This window comes from Schistocerca gregaria, chromosome X (assembly GCF_023897955.1).
Source record: "Schistocerca gregaria isolate iqSchGreg1 chromosome X, iqSchGreg1.2, whole genome shotgun sequence".
Taxonomy (NCBI): Eukaryota; Metazoa; Arthropoda; class Insecta; order Orthoptera; family Acrididae; genus Schistocerca; species Schistocerca gregaria.
Window position 1 is genome coordinate 471,460,926 of NC_064931.1, and position 18,735 is coordinate 471,479,660.

Consider the following 18,735-nt stretch of genomic DNA (forward strand, 5'->3'; position numbering starts at 1 on the left):
AAATAAATGTATATGTATATAGAGATAATATAACGAAACATATATCATCTCTTATTCCATTGGTTCAAATGGCTCTGAGCACTATGGGACTTAACCTCTAAGGTCATCAGTCCCCTAGAACTTAGAACTACTTAAACCTAACTAACCTAAGGACATCACACACATCCATGCCTGAGGTAGGATTCGAACCTGCGACCGTAGCTTTCGCGCGGTTCCAGACTGTAGGGCCAAGAACCGCTCGGCCACCAGCCTGCTCTTATTCCATTCATGGTTTTTATATAACAAAGCAAACTCAGCATGATGCTGTGTATTATAGAAGTGTAAAAATAGTGAGAGAGGTGTATTTTACAGGACAGAATAAAGAATAACGTGATTCTGGAAACTATGAAATTTTGCAGTAACAACTGCATGGCTAGGGATCTAGTATATGCCACATACTTAATGCATAAAGAAGATGCATCCCTCTGAGGGTTTGCAATAATGTTTTCAAAAACATACAAAATTTTTTGTACTCATCTAGATTATGTTACTATTTTTTGTAGTGACAGAGGGTGTTAAACGGCTTTTGTCACACATATGGTTTCAGCTGTACAATATTTCTTAACCAAAATAACTTTCTTGACTTGAGATTAATTAACCTATAAGCATTTGGATGAGGAATCTGTATTATTTCGAATCATCAAATATAAATCTCAAGTATCTTTTAGTTTCTCCACTAAGTCCCCTTGACTTTGCATTGGTTTTCACAAGAACCAGATCTTGTACCATAAACTGTGTTACTTTTAACCTCCTATCACATCTCTGCTTACTAATATTACACTGCTTATATTCTTCTGGAATCGCTCTTTTCTTTCCTGTTCAGTTACACTTTTGCATGCAGGGAATTTTATGATTTCATTTATTAAATTAGCAAGTTTCTTGTCACACATTAGCTCATGTGCTGAAAATTCAGTGGCTGAATGTTGCAACCGATTTAGTGTATCCTCAAAACCATTTATATGTTCAATCCAACTTTTGTGCTCTCTACTGCAGTAGGTTCTACATAGTCTCCCAATTTCTCTCACGTATGTTTCAGTGGGATTATTTGATAGATTTTATGCTGACATTAATATGTGTTTTGTATTTTCTTCCTCTGTAAAACTATTTCACAGCTTATGCCTAAACTGACCTCCGTTATCAGATGGATAAGATTTTGGGATGCCTTCCTCTTCAAAATAATCTTTTTTAAATATTTTGTATTATAATTTTACTTTTTGTAGGGTATCACTTTTTTGAGCCATTAGTCTTCTGATTGTTTGCTGCAGCACCACCATGAATTCCTCTCCGTCCCAACCTTTTCATCTCAGAGTAACACGTCCTCAATTATTTGCTGGATGTATCAAAATCTCTGTCTCTGATAGCAGTTTTTATCCTCTACAGCTCCACACAGAGTCATGGAAGTTATTGTCTGAGGTCTTAATAGATTCCCTATCATCTTGTCCCCTCTTCTTGTCAGTGATTTCCATATGTTCTTGTCCTCCCCAATTCTGTGGAGAACCTCTTCATTCCTTACCATATCAGTCTACCTAATTTTCGACATTCTGTCTGTGGCATCACATCTCAAATGCTTCTATCCTCTTCTGCTTCTATTTTCCCACAGTATGTGTTTCACTGCCGTACAATGCTATACTTCAAACGTACATTCTCAGACATTTCTTCCTCAAATTAAGACCTAAGTTTGATACAATAGACTCCTCTTGGCTAGAAATGATCTTTTTTCCAGTGCTATTCCGCTTTTTATGTCTTCCTTGGCCCATCTGTCATGGGTTATTTTGCTACCCATGTAGCAGAATTCCTCAACGTCATGTAACTTTATGAATTCCGAAAATAGATCTAACATAACAAAAATGAGAGTGTGCTTTCTTTGGCTTTTGGTAACAGACCAAATAAATCAGTTCCTATTAGTTTAGTCTGCTTCATTGGATTAATGTTCTTCATGAACCCTCTCCTAGTTTGGTTGATGAATTTTACATGTTAACATCTGTCACAAGTCGCGAAAATACTTCTGAGTCTTTTGATTAAGTTGCGAATATATAGATTTTCTTGGATCTTGTGGATGCACTTCAAACTTCCACAGTGTATGCAACTTTTTTTTGTACATACCTCGTAACACTATCAATATACTGTTCTGGATAACACAACTTCACCTATCACAGTCTGGACTATTTCTCCTAAACAACACTCCTTTATAAACTTTATAGTATTGTTCCACTTTTTTATTACCTTTCTGTCCCATGAGACACTTTATAAGTTTCCAGTTTTCATCGTGGTTAAGGTTCCTCCTTATCTCATTACAAGTATTTCTAATTTCCCTTTCATACTTAATTCCTTTCATGTACATAATCATAAAACACCTTTCTTCTCTCTACACATTCACCTCCTATTGGTAATCTAGACAGTGCATCACAGTTACATTTTCCTTTACTTTGAGTTGTTTTATTGAATAATGAAACTGCTCGGAGACAAGCGCCTACTTTGTAATTCTACTGTGATACAACCTGCATTCGAGCAGATAACTCAGAACATTATGATCAGAATACACTATACTTTTATGTCCTAATAAATAGTTTCCAAACTTGGGGAAAGCCCACGATACTGCTAGCAACTCTTCTTCTGTTACAGTGTGATTCTTCTCTTGTTTTTGTTATGTCATGCGTGCAAATGCTTTAAAATGATTTTATGTCTTCCTATTCTTTCTCCTCAAATAAGTGAGCTTACTCCACTAGCACTACGATCAGACATTAGGCAACACGGTAATGTTAAATCTGGTCTGCGTAGAATTTCATCACATAACTGCCTCCTCATTTCACCCAAGACTGCTCTAATTCCTGACTCCATACCCATATGACACTTTTCCTCAAAAGATTATTCAAACAATGTGCATTCAAAGCCCGACTCTTTACAAATTTTCCTGAAAAATTAGGTAACTCTATAAATAATATTAACTTCTTTTATTCAAGGGAAGGAAATTTCGCTGTGGCCAGTATATTATCACTTCCAGGCAAAATTTCTTCCTCTATAATACTGTGACCAAAGAGTTTCAGATGTTTCACAGCAAATTTACACTTTTTCAACTTTAATGAGATGCGTGCAAGCAGCCCTTAACTTTTTCCATACTCCTCTTAGTAATTCAAGATGCTCTCCCAATTTTTACCAGTAACAAAAACATCAGCGCCTTAAATTGTCATTTTAATATTTCATTCCTTTCATAGAACAAAACCTATACCTCAGATAAACTCTATTACAGAAACGTTTAATGTAAATGGTGCCACACACCATTGATAAAATCTGGCACTGTACAGAAATGCAATGTGCTTCCTAGAATTGGGTTCCAATGGTACCTGGTGAAAGTCTGAGGTGATATCAAGACTAGTTATGTAGGTTACATCTTTAAATTCGTGCAATAGTTCGTCTGTATTTTCAGGATGGTCAGTTTCTCTCTCAAACATTTTATTTAAGTGTCTGGTATCTACTACAAGCCTTATCCCGCCATCTCATTTACATACTACAACCGCTGTGTTATGGTATTCAGTGCAGCTCCTCTCTATATGTCCCCAAATTCCAATCTTTTGTAATTCCATTTCTGCAGCCACCATTCTACACGCGGGTATTCCGTAAAGATTAACGAAAAACACTGCGTGGTATCGTATCTTAAGTTTACACGGGTAATTGTTTTCTCTTCCTGGCTTTTCATTAAAAGCATCAAAATACTCCCATGAAAATTCTCTTAATTCCGTCTTGTGACGCTCGTTAAGTTTCTCCGGATTTTCTTCTTTTCTTTCAACTGAATTGTAATATTCCTTTTATCTAGACTTCAGATTAGATTGGAAGCGCTACTAGCATTTCCACCACCTGCCTCGTCTTCCCTTCTCTGGTTTAGATCGTCATTGTTGTTCAAAATTACTTCCGCTCCGCTATGGCCACCATCAAGTTCCATGTTGTCATTTGAAAGCAAATCATCATTAATTCAACAACAAAAAATGCTTCAAATGCCTCTGAGCACTATGGGACTTAACATCTATGGTCATCAGTCCCCTAGAACTTAGAACTACTTAAACCTAACTAACCTAAGGACATCACACAACACCCAGACATCACGAGGCAGAGAAAATCCCTGACCCGCGGGGAATCGAACCCGGGAACCCGGGCGTAGGAAGCGACATCATTAATTACTTCCCCCTGGTTTGCCCTGTCTAATTATTGTCAGACCACTTCACATACGTAAAAAAAGAAAGTTCTTCACAGGGTCTACAATACTGACTTTAATTACAGTACTTATCTTTTTCGACATCTTCCAAAAATGATGTCCCCCGAAATTATTTCCAGTTATTCAGTTCTTCAATTTCCTTGCTCATCTCTTTGTTTGAGTTGTAGCCCGTGTTGTTATCAGTGCTTCCATATTTTCGATATGCAGTCTCTTAATTTGGAACTTCGTGTTTGTGATACGTTGGTACCTGAAACTTAGAAATAGTCAACAAGACTGTCCTGATGATTTTCAACGTATCCCAGATCAAAACACCGAATTAAAACGTAACCAGGATAGATGGTTACAAATTTTTTATTTACCTTCTTGATTTAGGATGTCCTTGAACGAGGTGAGAATTTCTTTGCCACATTAGTCTCCACTTGTAAGAAAGTCTAGGCTCTTCGTATGTCAAGGGCAACGCGTCAAGCTAATTAAACCAAAATGATGTAGAAGAAAACGGTAATTGTTTTAAATAAAATAGTTGTTTTGCCACACAAAGATAACGTAAGTCTGGCCCTACAAAATCTGTGAAATTACTCACCATACCACGGCTGTTTGAAAATTTGTGAAATTTTTTATTACGTTGATATGAATAAACTTCCCCGAGAGGGTAACGAAAGAAAAACAGCCAATTGCCTGTTGACTTCTGTCTCGGGTTCTTTGACCGACGTTTGTTTGATGATTTTTGTGACGTTTCACCTGCACGTGGTGGACTAGAGTCGAACTCGCGGTCGCAGATTAGATATACCTGGAGCGCCAATGTTCAACGGTTTTTCCGTGGCCATTAGCGCTGCGCCAACGGCCTTGCGGCTAGGTAACAAAGGTTCCCGTCAGATCACCAAAGTTAAGCCCTGTTGTGCTTGTCTAACACTTGATGTGTCACCGTCCGGTTCTGCCAGGCGCTGTGGGCAAGCGGGGTGCACTCACTCAGCCCTTGTGAGGCCAATTGAGAAGCTACTTCACAGAAGTAGCAGCTCCGGACATGAATACTGACAACGGCCGAGAGAGCGGTGTGCTGACCACATGCCCCTCCATATCCGCATTCAGTGACGCCTCTTAGCTGAGAATGACACGGCGGTCACTCAGTACTGTTGACCTTCCGAGGCCAATTCGAACTGACATAACCACGATCCGTTCACCCTGAGGCTTGCTTATTTCCTGTTGAATCTACTGATTTATTTGGCTTTAATCACAGTCACGTCTGAAAAATGATGACTGTTCCTATGCGAATGGATTTTGTGGAAAGTTATTAATCGGATTAAATACCTCTCTACGCTACTATTTGTATATGACGCAACACAGAAACTGTCTAAGACGGACCATGTGTGAGGAATGGCAAATATACTGATCGGCGTAGAACCTAGGTGCTGTAAAGTAAGACACGAATGTAGTGCGTGTAAAATTTCTTCACGTCTTTGGATACGTGCATATATGTCCAATATTTAGTTAGGATGCAAATCATCGTGGTGACGAGAAAGATAATTGGTGATTTTGGATGCTATAAAGTACATTTCTTGTTTAATTTACAAAACGTTAAAACAGTGCGTGTAATTTTTTTAAGTAGAGGCATTACTTGTTAGAAACACACATCAGAAATACCAGCGAGTGGCTAAATGTCATTCGTACAATCTCTGGTAACCACAGATCACTAGATTGTATCACAAACGTTCCTCATCCTTCATTTATGTAAGCAGCCACTCTTTACATCTGTTTTGATGCTCCAGAAATATAAAGCTGTTTACACTTTTATTTGATATAGTACACCATTAAATATAAACGTAGCATTAGTCGTAAAAACATAGGTGTTTCTTTAGTTGCAATATGCGATCGCAATAATTTGGGTTTTGACAATCTTCAGAAGCAAGATATGAAAATATCTGGTTACATTTTACATTTGCTGTATTCTGTCTTATAAAACACGTGTCACATTCTTTACGGAAATCTTGTTTGAAGTGATTTATTTTCTGCACCACAAGTAACACCATCCTCACTGAGACGTCAGACTTGCACGAACAGGCATACAGAGACGCCTACGACTTTGTTACGTAAGGCTTGCTCGGAGTATGTTAAGAAAAATGTAAATACTTCCCCTTCCCTGAAAGAGTGGTTTATAAAGGAAACAAGTTTTGCATAGAGAGTCTGGTGGCTTGCCAGTTTGTCCGACTAATAACGTGTCGGGCGATCAAAAAGTTTCCGTTTGAGGGCGTTGTTGCAACGTATACGCAGTGCAGCGTTATTCCGGTCCACTTGTATGAGCACCAATATGTAGGAAAGGGATTAGTACGGCCTTCGAGTCTTTCCGACTGAGCGTGCAGCAAATGCAGAAACACAACATATGGCAAAGTTGTAACCAAATGCGTCCAAAGAGAACCAACATGCTGTTATTCTTTTCTTGGCTACCGAAGGACAAACACTGGTAGACAGCGATCGGAGAATGAAGAATGTGTATGGGGCACAATGTCTGTTGAAAACCATCGCACAGCAATGGATGCTGTTGCTTCATTATCACACACGTCCCCATATAGCAAACTTCGTTATGCCGTCTCAAGTAGGCAACACTCGAGTACCCGCTGTATATTTATAATCTCAACGCTTGAGATTATCACTCATTAGGTCCCTGAAAAAAGGACTTAAAGGGTCTACTTCTTCACGCACGGTGTTTTATCAAACGGGAATTTTTAACTTACTGCGTCGCATTTATGATTTTCTCAATGCTCACGGCAATTTTGCCTGATTACCATACTGATTCTGGACTGTAATGCCTTCTAATGGAAACTTTTTGATCGCCCTTTATAGTAGCATCGTCTGTGTCATCTGTGGCTAGGAGAATTTTTTAATTTGCTTTAAATTTGCAAGTATCGTAATTTGTGACATATGCTAGGCGTTTTCTGTTATTAACACCTTTATAACAAAATGCATAACTTAAACAAAAGAGAAAAATGGAGCTCAGCTAAACTTCCGTCGGCTATACAGCCTTTGAAAGTCGACCAACTAATAATAATCCGTTACGACCTTTTCTTATCTGTAGCCGTAGCCATTATGCAATAGTCAGATACGCACTTCGTGTAGCTCTCTTAATCCATGGGCACTTGAATATTCTGTTGCAAGTCTAATATTCACATCTAAAGGTGCTCCAAACTCACAACAGAAATCTGAAATACGTCACCCAGGATGCCCCAGAAAATTTATGTGGATATTTTGATATTTCCAATGAGAGGCATCTCGTCTTCCGCAGTGAGCTGTTGTGGAGTAAATATAGATTGATAGAAAGCACTTCTGAAACTATTATTCCAGTACTGACATCGATCTGCAACGACTCTCTCGTTAACATCTCGTACTCAGTGTGGACGGGGCTTAATTCGCCTAAGCCCAAGAATCATAATAGCAAATCACCATATTATGACAGGCCGATCAGTGTATTGCTTACCGTATATCTCCAACATGTAGATCAGATATCTCTTCAAAAAAAGAAATAGTCCAGTCGCTAGCAATATCAAATATCTACTACTGTGACTGTGACATAGTTCAGTACAACACAAGCAGTAAAAATTCCAGACGACTCGCAGTAGCCATAAAGGCTTGTGTGTGTGTGTGTGTGTGTGTGTGTGTGTGTGTGTGTGTGTGTGTGTGTGTGTGTATGTAACATTCCGTTCTTTGATCATGTTAGTCCTCCGTACATTTACGCACACACACACGAATACATTGCAAAACAGGAAAATCACATGAAATTACCGGAAGTATGGATGAGACATATTAATCTAACAGGCCCCTTGATATTAAGCGATTAAGCCACTGCAGCACATTAATACAGCACCCCTCGCCTTCTCTCTCTCTCTCTCTCTCTCTCTCTCTCTCTCTCTCTCACACACACACACACACACACACACACACACACACACACACACACACACTGAAGAGTAGGGTTCGGATAAAATAAAGATAGAAACGAATTCCTTCTGACCCGAAAATGGGTGTATGTCGCCATTTAAATTCAGAACTCTTCTCTTGTCACAAATAAAATGCACAGTACCGCTACTAGTTGTACCACTCCGAAAATCGTTCCTGACAGCACACAGGGAGCAGCAATTATTGTCAGCCTGTTACTAACGACAGTTTTATATCTTCTCAACTCACAGTGCGGCGAAAGAAATATTTGGTTTTCAAGAAACAGACAAGTTTGCAGTTTAGCAGGCACTCAAAGGTCTCCCGTACACAATTGACGAATGTGATGCAGGAAAACGTACTGGTGGAACCACGGTTCCTTCCTGGTTTTGGAAGGACTGAAGCTGCATTCTACTGTTTGTCAAGGAATTTCTTTAACAGTTAAGTTTTAAGTTGCGGAGGATTTCTTCACCATGATCTGTTTTGTTCAAATGGCTCTGAGCACTATGGGACTTAACTGCTGAGGTCATCAGTCCCCTAGAACTTAGAACTACTTACACCTAAGTAACCTAAGGACATCACACACATCCATGCCCGAGGCAGGATTCGAACCTGCGACCGCAGCGGTCGCGCGGTTACAGACTGTAGCGCCTAGCGTTGTCAGTTCCGAGCGACAGTTGAAGTACGCTCAAAGACGGTTTTCCATTTGAAAAAAGCGTGTAGTTTGCCAATAACGTATCTCGCTTGCTTACGGAAAACTCTTCGCTTACGACTACCATCATCAACCATGAATGGAATAAAAATTCAGTAAATAATGCGCTATAACTACGTTTAATGCTCGCACCGGTTATGATGTTCACAGTGGAGCACTGGTAAAATTACTGAGCGCTCATTGGTTGTCAGAAAAAGTAAAGGCGCGTACAAGAAGACTGAACTCGACCACCGTCATTCATGACTCCAATTAGCGCTGAGGTCAGCCTGTCCATTATAATACGCTACCTATCGGGAACCGTTGTAACTGTGCTGGATGCGTGAACCTGGACTATCCAGCCCTTTGTTCACTGCAGGTAGCATGGAGACGGAGACACCTTCGTGATCGGACCCGTTACTTAGCCAACCAAGCACCGCCACAAGTGGGTGTCTTGTAGGAGATTTATGAGAATAACTATATTTTTATATCTAATTATGTTGCGTTCTTGTATTTTTTCTGAATGGAAATAAGGGGAAGGCAGTGAGTCCTGTCGTGATATACACTCAGAACTTAAATGTACGAATGGAGAAGCCAGAGACCTGCAAGTGAATAGTTTTGTACATAAAGACTGGACAACTTACTACGTTTGAACTATGTATGGCCGTATGAATATTTGGGTGGTGGCCCAAGTAAGTTCGTTGGATGGATTATACCAACTTGAACTATACAATAGTTGTGTTTACAAATTATGTTGATATTTTAATCAAATCAGCGACAGACACAGAAAATATATCCTCTACCATTGTCGAAATCTCATACCAGGGCGCTAACGCACGCATGTTTGGTGACGCTCGCCTTGCAAGTGGCCCGTTTGAATCCTGGAAAGAAAATTTCAGTACGGGCATTTGATCGACAACGGGAGAAATGTGGTGACTCAAATATCAGATTTTATACTAAATTCATGGATTAATTTCCAGATCTCTCTACAGTGTCCCATGAAGTGAGGACAAGTGCGCTGTTGTTGATGATCAGTCTCTCGCGTGGTATCCTTAGGCCCAGCTGTCCCCTTGGCGCTATTCGACAGCATTAGGCCATACTCCGGCATCAGGTTTCGACAGCTACTTTTTCTCCTCATCATCCAACACAAATATGACACTACACTATCCATCCATCCATTACAGTCACCTGCACCCAGCAGACAGAGTTAAGGCCAGAGTTGTAAAATTACGGTAGGCTACTGTAGAATACCATAAGTAAGCGTAGCCTACGTTAGCTTTCCCAGTAGCTTGGATCAGTTAAGGTCGTACCCACGTCATCTGTACGTTGGGTGTGTTCCATACGTATCCGGCGCTACCTTATGACGATCGCTTTCTGTTTTTGCTATGCGGTCAATGTTTCGATAGATACCCCTAAAAACCACAAACAGTGAGCCGTCTAGTTGTGTGATAATACATAAAGTGTCAGGTGAGCTACGGAACATTATCAAAATGGTTCAAATGGCACTGAGCACTATGGGACTTAACATCTAAGGTCATCAGTCCCCTATAACATAAAACTACTTAAACCTAACTAACCTAAGTACATCAGACACATCCATGCCCGAGGCAGGATTTAAACCTGCGACCGTAGCGGTCGCGCGGTTCTAGACTGAAGCCCCTAGAACCGTACGGCCACATCGGCCGGACAGAACATTATCGTTCTATATATTTATTCTCCTGTCTGTTACTTAAGAATAAAGTGTAGTTATGACGAAACTGAAATTTGCAACGTTTAATACTGGTTTTATCCGAAAATTGTTGATTTTTAGCGTGAAAAATACGGATTTTGAGGTAAAAATAAAGATAATTATGCGCAAAAATAAAAACATCAAGACAAAAAAAAAAAAGAGAGAAGTAGTCGGCTCCCATTTTCTCTCTTCCGGTTTAATTTATGTTTCTTTCCCTGTCAGTGCTACCAATACTACCGGTGTTCCTGCCATTACTACGTCATCTGTGTAGTATACCAAAAGTACGGAATCGTAAGTTTGGTATAGCGCAACTCTACTTAAGACACAACTCATATCTCAAGGAAATGGGCTGCGATGAGAAAAAGACCTCTTCCGTTTACGTGGTTTAACTAGCCCCCTGGGTCTCCCATCAACAATGCCATACGACTCTTTTTTTCTCTTTGTAACATTCTTATAGAAGGTAATTGTAATTGCTACATTATATTATTTCTAAAGATAGTTTTCTATTGCCTCATTTCTTCAGGCACAGTGGTCAATACACAAGTGTTGCAACTTGGTGGACTTGCGTTAAACTATGGCCTGCCATCCGTTGTTCTCCTAAGCCAATAAGGTCTAATTTTACACTCGCTCCTTTAGAAAGTGCAATGCCTGTGTTCTCACCCTTCGTTCATCACGACTTTGTACCCGATTGCACTCGCATCCTTGTTGACTAAACGTTAAATCCTTATGTTTAATTTTCCTTTTCTTGTTATTAAAAAAACACAGCAGACATTAAAATCACGTAACTGAAAACCAGTTCTTAGTTGCACTTTTAGAGATAAAGTGCGAAAATTATCAAGATTTTTATAAAGTACCTTTTTGCATTTTTTATGAACATCTTCAAAATCTTCTACCGTTTCAGAAAGTTTTCAAACAGTAAAATACAATATCATACCTAACAAGATAGTACAGATAGTGCGAGAGAAGAGAGAATACATTAGCTGTATCTTGCATAACGCGGAATTTCATACCAGTTGTAACGTAGTAGATCTAGCCAGGAGGCTACAAAACACATTCGCCGCAAAATATTCCTAATGCTCAGTGTATGTGTATGTGACGACTACAGTTAAAGACATATAACTAATCTGTCGTATATCCCACATTTGAAACCGACATATAACGTTACGAGAAAAAAAAACTCAAGATATTTAATTATCTACTCTGTATAAATACCAACTGTTTTCAGTGTATATTAAACCCTTTGCTATGGCACGAATACGATCAAGAGTTTACTCGCTACTGACTGAAGGACGATTAGGGTTTAATGCCCCGTTGACAACAAGGTCATTAGAGACGAAGCATAGGCCTGGAGGGGGAAGAGACAGAGAAGGACACCCGCCTTGTTCTTTCAAAGGAACCATCCCGTCATTTGCTTGTCTTCGAAGGAAATCACGGAAAACCTACATCAAGATGAATGAACGGTGACTTGTTCAGTCGTTCTCCGGAACGCAGGTCTAGAGCCTTGCCGCAGGGCACAATCAATTACGAAACCAGTACGTCCTGCGCCTACCGACTGGCTTCTCGTCTTATATTCCAAGCCGCATAGAAGTTTTCCTGCTAGGCTGCTAAACAAGTGGCACCTCTCGGAGAAGAAAAAAAGAGGAAAGTTCGATATAACCACAGCCTTAGTATTTGTTACAGAATAAAATTTTTCACTCTCAGCTCAGTAAAGCAGGAATATGTCTTGAATCTTTTAGCCGATCAGGAAGGTGTGGACCCTTGTCTTCGTTGGTAACGCCCTACTCATAAGAGGCAATGGATACGGATTCGAATCTAATTCAGGTACACAATTTTAATTTATCCTAAAAATGTCATTCGTAGCTTATACTGCTCCAAGAGAAAAATATGTTATCACAGCTGATTATTATGTTAACGATTGGTTCGTACAGCGCGCTTTAGTGTTCAGTGATCCTTATCCGTTAGCTTCGTAGGCGGACAAGGGCGAAGATAAGGTTTACTACTTTCCTGATGTTTATTTTCACAGTCACAGTCGACGTGGCTGCACTTAATTCCCGTGAAACCCATCAGAGTGATTGCTGGTAGCTGTGGGCTGCTACAGTCACCCTCTTTCTAACCAATGTACTTCTGCATTGACACATTCTGAAAAAAATCACTAATATAACATTAATGTATTTGCCTCCAATTATAGTATATCTGATCAGAATTGTCCGGATAGCTCTATATAAATGTCACTCAGACTATATGGATGTGTCGTCAGAAGGAGCGCAGCATCGAAGGACCTTGTGCAGTGAAAGTGGGGCAGCTGAGTGTTACAGTCTATAGTGTCGGGAACTCTCCGACTCGTCTGGCGAAGCACCTGGGTGTGAGTCAGGTCACGATTGTGTGTTCTTATAGCTTGGATCGCCAGCAATACAGACAGCTCGGTTTCATAGCGGTGGTGTGTTTATACTTTTCACATAAATGGTAGAAACCATTAAAAATTAGGAAACAGGTGAAAAAGTTCTAAGTAGTTCGGTATTTGTTTGAAGATGGAGCGATTACAAGCGTCACTTGAAGGCAAATCACGAAACGTCTAAATTAGGAAGAGCTGACTCGAGTTTGAAATCCACTTCTGGCGATTTCGGTGGTTTAGCTACTCCCCCACTTCGCTCCTTGTGTTCGTAAGCTTCTAGAATGTGCCACACCAAGTTTTAGCGATCGCACAACTATCGATCAAGCATACGCTGAGACTCATACAAACAAGTTTATTGATTACGTACAGCATATGCAGCTAGAAACTGAAAAGCTGGAATTTACAAACATAAAAATTAAGGCTCGCCTGATACGGTTACAGAGATTAACAATATAACTCCAATTTTACAAGTATCTGAAAGGACGTATCGAGCGGAGTGGTGCAGTAGACTCGCATTCGGGAGGACGTTCAAACTCGCGTCCAGATTTAGGTTTTCCGTGATTTCTCAGTTTCGCTCCATGCAAATGTCGGGATGGTCCCTTTCCAAAAGCACGTACGATTTACTTCCCCATCCTTGACACAATCTGAGCTTATACTCCGTCTCTAATGACCTCCATGTCGACGGGACGATAAACCCAATCTTCCTTCCTCTTAACAGGATGTGAATATTAAACTGATGGCGTAATAGATTTTATTAGGATTTTACCTACAGTCGGTAAACACAGTCAACGTGAAAGACGAGGCGTGTGAGGAACATCAACAACTAGGCTCCACCATAAGTGTTGAATTCCTAGCAGAACATATCTAATAGACGTTTCGCATGTACTGCATTCATATTAGACCTCACAAGTCATCGCACAGTGTGAAGTGGGGTTTACGTCATATGTCAGTATCTTTTGTGGATCTATTTGTTTCAGTACCGAGCGACGCTGAAGATGAACCATTACATATACGTTCTTCCGTGCACACTGATTCCTTGGATTTTATTGACATGTTCACTCCGCGATATAAATTGCCCACTGAAGATAAGCGAACATGTATTTGACGCTGTCATGTTCATTTATAATTAAAATAACGTACTGCGTAACTCTACCTTGCATTTTCCCGAGCTCCTCCAAAGAACAGTTTTGGTGAGAATCCCACGTACATTAATGATATTAGCGAGCGGAACGCTCGGAAGTTTTCTGAGCATCATCCTTGGCAGAAAAATTACATCGCAGAAGTCCTTCAATAATTCGTGCTCTGGCGCTTGCTTCCCTTCCCTTACCATAGTCTTAAATGACCAGTTAGCAGGCAGTTGTCTGTGGATACTCGTCAGTCAGATCACTCTCCCACTACCCAAAGTAGCCTGTCCAGTCGACTGTGTGACTATTTCTTCCGCGACTATTAGATTTGTGGATAAAAACTGGTAAAACTTCTAGATACTGTTTCGATCTGTACTGTCATACATTGTACAATTACAAATGGAAACTGCTATTTTTTTGTAGCGTAAATAATTACTTTAACCTTGACCTAAAAGGATATGTCTATTGTACGAGGAAGTTTCTGAAGTGCTTTGTAATTTATGACTGGCTCTCATATTTTGGAAGCCCAAGGGACAAGACAATGGCGAATGGGAGGTCAGTTCCCGTTTTGAAATCAAGTGACCAAGTCCTAATCTAAACGTCGAGTTCTGGAACCTGACGATATAATATTATTAAAGTAGTCGGAATTGCAATTAGACTGAAAGCGGCGTAAAGCAACGTTGAACGAGAAACTGGTACTGGGTTCCCTAACATGAAACTGTGTTGGTTGTGGTATATTGCTTGCAATTGATAATATTTTTTTGCGTGACTACTAATATTTAATAATTTTATGCACCTGCGAGCATAAATTGAAAAACAACCTGGGTTAGTTTCAGGAAACTGATATGGCTGCCTAATTATTATCAACTTTTGTTAACCAACGAGTAGAATATCACTTCTGTTATAGATTATTTACCTCGAGTAGACACCTCAGACATCCCCAAGCTATGAGGTCTGGATGCTCTTTCACTCGCTATCGCATCATGTAAACCGGTCTCCATGTAGGTTCGTAAAGTTTGTAATAAATATTACTTACACTAATGTATTCCAGCGAAAGTGTTCAGAGTTGGAAATCTATAGCCATGTCTTAAGAGAAGTTATCTGTAAAAGGTAGCTGTGGATAGCACTGGCCATGCTGGAGAGATTATTGTAAAATGTTCGAAAATTAGCTTTCACTGCTAAATTATCGTAAACTCTGCTGTTATCAAAATAAAATGTGTCAGAAGAGAAACGACCATCATAACAAGTTATGTGGTTTTCAAAAACAGCGATCATGAAAACCAAAATTAACCATTTGCACTTCAAGTCCTAGTATGATAACCTGGTGGACCTGGTTTAACTAAAATGGTTGCTTGGTTGCTGGATGGGCATTGTTGCATGTGGACGTGCTGCGATACATCTCCCCAACACATTCCTTAAGTCCTCGATAGGGAGAGAGGGGGGGGGGGGGGTGATAGACAAGTACATTCACTGAATATCTTCTAGTTCCCAAATCTCCTCCTCCAGTTCGATGCGGTCGCTCACTGTCATCCATAAAAATGAAGTCAGGGCTGAATGCACCTCTGAAAAGATGAGGAAGAAGTACAGTGTCACAACAGCGTTTCCCAGCTCGTCTACCATGTTTAGAGATTTGGTGGTCAGGAAACACATGTAACATTATGCCACCCAACACCGTAACATCTGAACCACTAAACGATCGTGTTCGATATTGTTCCTGGGAGTTTTACGTGTTCTCATCACTCGCTATTTGATGGTACGTAATCCACCCAGGAAAAATGTCTAACATGATCGTTTGGGTGGTCTAGTTGTGATAGCGCAAAATTTCATCAGGATACTGGCCTCCAAATCTTTGAACACGGTAAACTCAGCGTTCAACGTTACCTTGACACTGTACTCCTTCCCTATGTGGGTCTTATCAGGGATGCATTTGGCTCTGACTTCATATTTATGGCCGGCGTTGTGGTCAAGCGGTTCTAGGAGCTTCAGTCCGGAACCGCGCTGCTGCTACGGTCGGTTAGAATCCTGCTTCGGGTATGGACGTCCTTAGGTTAGTTAGGTTTAAGTAGTTCTAATTCTAAGGGACTGATGACTTCAGTTGTTAAATCACATAGTGCTCAAAGCCATTTGAACGATTTTTATCATATTTATGGACGAAAATGTGCGACCACATGGAAATGAGCAGGTGGAGGAGCTCTTGGAACGAGAGGATATTCGGCGAATGGACTCACCTGTCCGCTCCCCCAACTTAAATCTTATCGAGCCCGAGTGGGATGGGTTCGCGAGACGAATTGCAGCACGTCCAAATGTACCAACGACTATCCAGTGATTGTCAGTCGAGTTGGTAGAGAAACGGAACGCCCTACCACAAGAACTCCTTACCAACATTTTAGCCAGAATGGGAGCACGTTGCAGGGCATGCATTGCCGTCCGTGATGATCAGGCACTCTATTAAGAACTATGTTCATCCTTTTGTAATGTTCAGGGTACCATCATAAAACGTGATGACTTAAGTGTAATTATTGTCTTTGTGTAAAAGTCATTTCTGTTCGTCTCATTGCGTATTACTTTCAGTTATCTCCTCCGTTGTACAGTAGCAATTCTTTCTATGTATTGTCCAAGTTCCAATGAGTTAAGTTACTTCGAAGGTCCACATGATGCGAAAGTTACTTTCGTCGTTAAATTTTGCATACAAGTGTAGGTTTTCGAAATTTCCGAATTTGTACCAAATTCACAGCTGCTAAAGAAAATATGTTCGTATGGGACATTACACCAGTTCGCAACTAGATTTAGACTTATTTGACAAGCATAGTCGAGTGCGTTATCTTGAACGAAGAGTCAACTGCAGACACGATAAAAATTTCGGTTGTGTTCAGGTAAGTGAATGGGCCGCCACTGGTTATTGTAATGGAGACTTATTGGAGAGTATTACTTGCAATCACGATATTCTCCGAGGCGGCTTGTTTGTGTGTGGGTAGTGTGAAAACTCAAAGAATATCCAGTCAGATTGTAGCATCTAGACATTCATTTTTCATCACTCAATACGCGAATGTAATAGGAGAGAAAATTGATAATACTGGTGAGATGTACCTTCTGCCAGTGGCTTACGAAGTAAATATGTAGATGTAGATGCGGGTGACAAAGAGTTGACCTTGTGGAGAGGCTGTTAGCCGTTTCATAAAGGAGAAATGAGAAAAGTCGTAAGAATTTAGCTACATTTCACTGTTATATTAAAGAATTTCAACCGTACGAAAATCTGCCAGCGGCAGTGCGCCGGAGTAAGACGTGAAATCACGAATAGAGTAAGTTGTAGTTAAAGCAAATGGCCAGCTTCGGTGTAATGCATCGAGGGAACTTCTAAAAGTAAGTTGCACTTTATTATGGCAAGCTAAGTGACTTTCATTGAATACTGTACAACACTTCCAGCTCACATAGCTACATGACACTATTTTTCAACATAGACACCAAGTCTCTTTAAACAATGATCGAAATTTTCTATCAGTCGTCCAGTTCCTTGATGATAGAACTTCGCTACTCGGTTACGAACCCGTTCGAGAGCCGGTGTCTGAACGCCCTCATCACTGAAAAATCTCTTTCCCCCAGATGACCTTTGAGCTTGTCGAAAAGATGGAAATCGCACGGTGCAAGACTCGGACTTCTCGATCATCATTACCCACGTCTGTGAGAACTGGTCAAATTGTGCCGGATATGACAATAATCTTGCTCTCCATCTCCCCTGTGCACAGTCTCAATTGCCAAAACCTTTGTTTCGATATCTCGAACGGCTCACGAAATATAAATGGGATGAAAATTATAAGTGATTCATTGGCAGCAATGGTAAACTAAGACGCGCCCCTGGCACGCAACATGCCCGCTGCAGAGGTGGGTGGCGCGCTTACCCAGGCGAGACGCGTCGCAGCTCCGCAGCGTGCGGTCCGGCGGCGCGGCGCAGCACAGACTGCGGCCTGCCGTGCGGTTGCTCGCCAAATACGAGCCTCCAGGGTCGGCGCTCCTCTCCGCTTCCAAGGCTGCCGTCATTTAGCCGCCACCATCCCCGCCCCGAGTGACTGTCACGCAACCCGAGCGGCTTCCCGGTGTCCCTAACACAGCTCTGGCGGTGAAAGTCAAGCTCTGGGGCCTAACCCAACGACGCCAACATTAGGCAACGCGCCGCTGACTTACGTCATCGGGCTGCTTTTGCGTTGCGCGCATGCCGGCGGCGGGCGGGACACGAAAGTCAGCGCTAGTGCGACCTCTCGGACGCTTCACTCTGTGCAGATAGAAGACTGACGCTGTTCGATTTCGTATTTACAGGCAAATTCAAAAGTACCTGTACACACTTCGTGGGTGTAATGTATGCATCAAAATAAGCGTAAAATGTCAAATAACGTTTTGTCTGAAATTATTTATTTCAGAGTTATGCGGCAGAGTAGGGACCACAAATGCAACACAAAATTAATTCTTCTCAGTAAGCAACGTCACGAATGGGCCAAAAACTCAACACAACTACAAAATGATGGCCAAGTAGACGAAGACAGAGACGCGCCCGACCTCTTACCACGGTCAGAATGTTGAAGGCTCCGTTCATTTCATTCTGCGTAGTTTCACACCCGTTTCCAGTTTGCTGCTGTAGTTGCG

At 41.0% G+C, this 18,735-nt stretch overlaps 1 protein-coding gene across 1 annotated transcript in view; it reads right to left on the reverse strand.

The window, feature by feature from the left end:
• The window catches only part of LOC126298354 (cytochrome P450 4C1-like), a 253,886-nt gene extending 235,682 nt beyond the window's left edge, over positions 1-18,204 (reverse strand). Inside the window, exon 1 of the mRNA XM_049989649.1 lies at positions 17,997-18,204. The gene's annotated coding sequence lies outside the window, so the exon portion shown is untranslated. The remainder of the gene's footprint in view (positions 1-17,996) is intronic.
• Between the last annotated feature and the right edge of the window lie 531 nt (positions 18,205-18,735).